General features: G+C 47.6%; 1 protein-coding gene across 1 annotated transcript in view; it reads right to left on the minus strand.

Moving 5' to 3' along the window:
* Positions 1 to 2185, minus strand: part of CDON (cell adhesion associated, oncogene regulated) — a 39044-nt gene that overhangs the window by 27864 nt on the left and 8995 nt on the right. The window lies entirely within an intron of this gene.

Genomic DNA, 2185 nt, shown 5'->3' on the forward strand with positions numbered 1-2185 from the left:
TTTACCCCAACCTGCCTGCTCAGACTTCCTTGGAGCCTATGTTTCTCTCCCATTTCCATCTCCAGTTATTTTGGAGAATTAACCCCGCGTTTAGTAGCTCTGGGAAGCTACTGCCAGGCATGCAAAACACCACGACTGTCTAAAAAAAGACTTAAAATAAGCGCCGTGGGTACAGGACCCTACGGCTATCATCTGACACTGCGCTGGATTCTCACTTTGATGGTGGCTTAAGTCGCCCTGCCCGCTTTTAAGACCGTGCAATGAATCACGTCGTGGAATAGATCCAGCAGAAAGAAGAAAAAAAGATCAATTTTGCAGCCAAATCAGCTCTCTCACTGTGGGCTCGCACCAGGCAAATCACAGGAGCAAGCTGCCGTGGCTGAGAGCTGCTTACGCTGATCCTACCGCCAAAGAAATGCCCTGGAATCCCAGCTTCAGTCACTCAGGTGCTTCCAAGTGTTACCTGGCACGAGTTCTTCATTAAAACATCTCAATGTTCGAGCGTGTCTTTTGGCAGGGTTGGGAACTGTTCTACAACCCTAACAGCTCCCAGAAACTACTTAAGGACTTTATATCAAAACCAAATGCCTTAACCACCCTCCGCACCATAATCAGCAGCTAGTACAACATATTAGAAACCAATCAAAGTTAATAAACAAAACATTAAAATTGAACTTGCTGCCATAAAATTCTGAGGCAGAGCTGTGGGGACTTCTCTATTTGACACAGACTGAATTCCAGGATGACTTTTAGTTTTGTGTTTCCACTCAGCAAGGTCCAACAATAACTTAGTTATAAATTATATACATTATAATAGTCATAAAGCTACGCAGTGGGATGGCTTTTCTGAGGTCTTTTCTTCTTCCTCTAAGTGAACCTTTAAGCATCCTTTCAAATTATTTACACGAGTTTTAAACTCTCATCGGCGGTAACGGAGAACTTCAAAGATGGGGCCACATATTGAATTCCACTGACCTTAAATCCCACTGACGTTCAGCTGAATTTACCAAGGCAAGATGCTGAAAGGGCTGAGAAACTTAAGTCACCTCATGGAACCAAAAATCTGTACCTTAGCTCTTGTGAAGGGAGCTGAAACCTGTTGTTAAATTCACATAACATTCCAATGTGAAGAAAGGAAATATCTCTTTCCCCATCGTGCCTTTAGTGTAGGAACTGCCTTTTCCCAGTAGGAATTTCAAGAAATAAGAGACCCCACCCTTGGATAGTTTCTATCATGCTGCGTCCACGCAATACGTGCAGCCGTTTCTCCTCTGCCCAAGGCGGAAGGGAGGAACTGGTCCGCAAAGCTTAGACTCCTCCGCTTCGTTCCCCCGATACCCACACCACCTACCTGCTGTTATTTTCTTATTTTGAGGCATTTCTCACCTAAATCAGGGAGCTGACTGTGCAATTTCGCGCTTCGAGCTTACCGACTGTAAGGAAGGCCTTTGACACGGCGGAGCCGTGCTCGTTGATGGCTTCGCACGCGTACTCCCCGGCGCGCTCAGGAGTCACGTTCCTAATGTGCAAGGAGCTCGAGCCCGCTCGGGACACGGAGAAGTAGGTGGGCTCCGCGACGGCGCGGCCCGGCGCTGCTTGAGGAGGTTTCTGCAGTTTTGAACGAAGCACCTGGGAAGGGTGGCCGGTCACAAGTCCTCTGCTGTCGTACCAACGGATCACGGGAAGGGGGAGGCCAGTGGCATTGCAAGACAGCGTAACGTCCTCACCATCGATCACAGTGGTGCTTGCCGGCGGAGAGACTATAACTGGCCTAGAGCCTTTGCCTAGGGGGAAAAGAAACCCCAAAGAATGCATTTGGCTAAGGAACATGATGCTTAATGCCAAAACGAGTCAATACCATTTTAAAAAGTCACGCATGCTTCTTTTTAACCAATTTAACAGTTATTTCTTCTCTAGACAGCCTCTCCAGACTTCCTTTTCAGACCAACAGAGACTCATGCTTAGAGAAGGCTGATAGAAAGCTACACTCAAACCACACTTCAAATTCTCTAAATAATGAAGGCGTGACTGTCAGTGAGGAATGCAGTGCGGGCAAGACTGTCTTAGGCTGCTCCACGGACAAGCAGGTCGCAAAACTTCTGCTCAGCCAGCCTCTGCACAGCTCACATGGATCTCAACAGGTACAGAAAAGGTCCAGAGCTTCAACTGCGCGTGACAGGGAGAG

This window comes from Egretta garzetta, unplaced genomic scaffold, assembly GCF_000687185.1.
Source record: "Egretta garzetta isolate BGI_Z169 unplaced genomic scaffold, ASM68718v1 scaffold207, whole genome shotgun sequence".
Classification (NCBI taxonomy): Eukaryota; Metazoa; Chordata; class Aves; order Pelecaniformes; family Ardeidae; genus Egretta; species Egretta garzetta.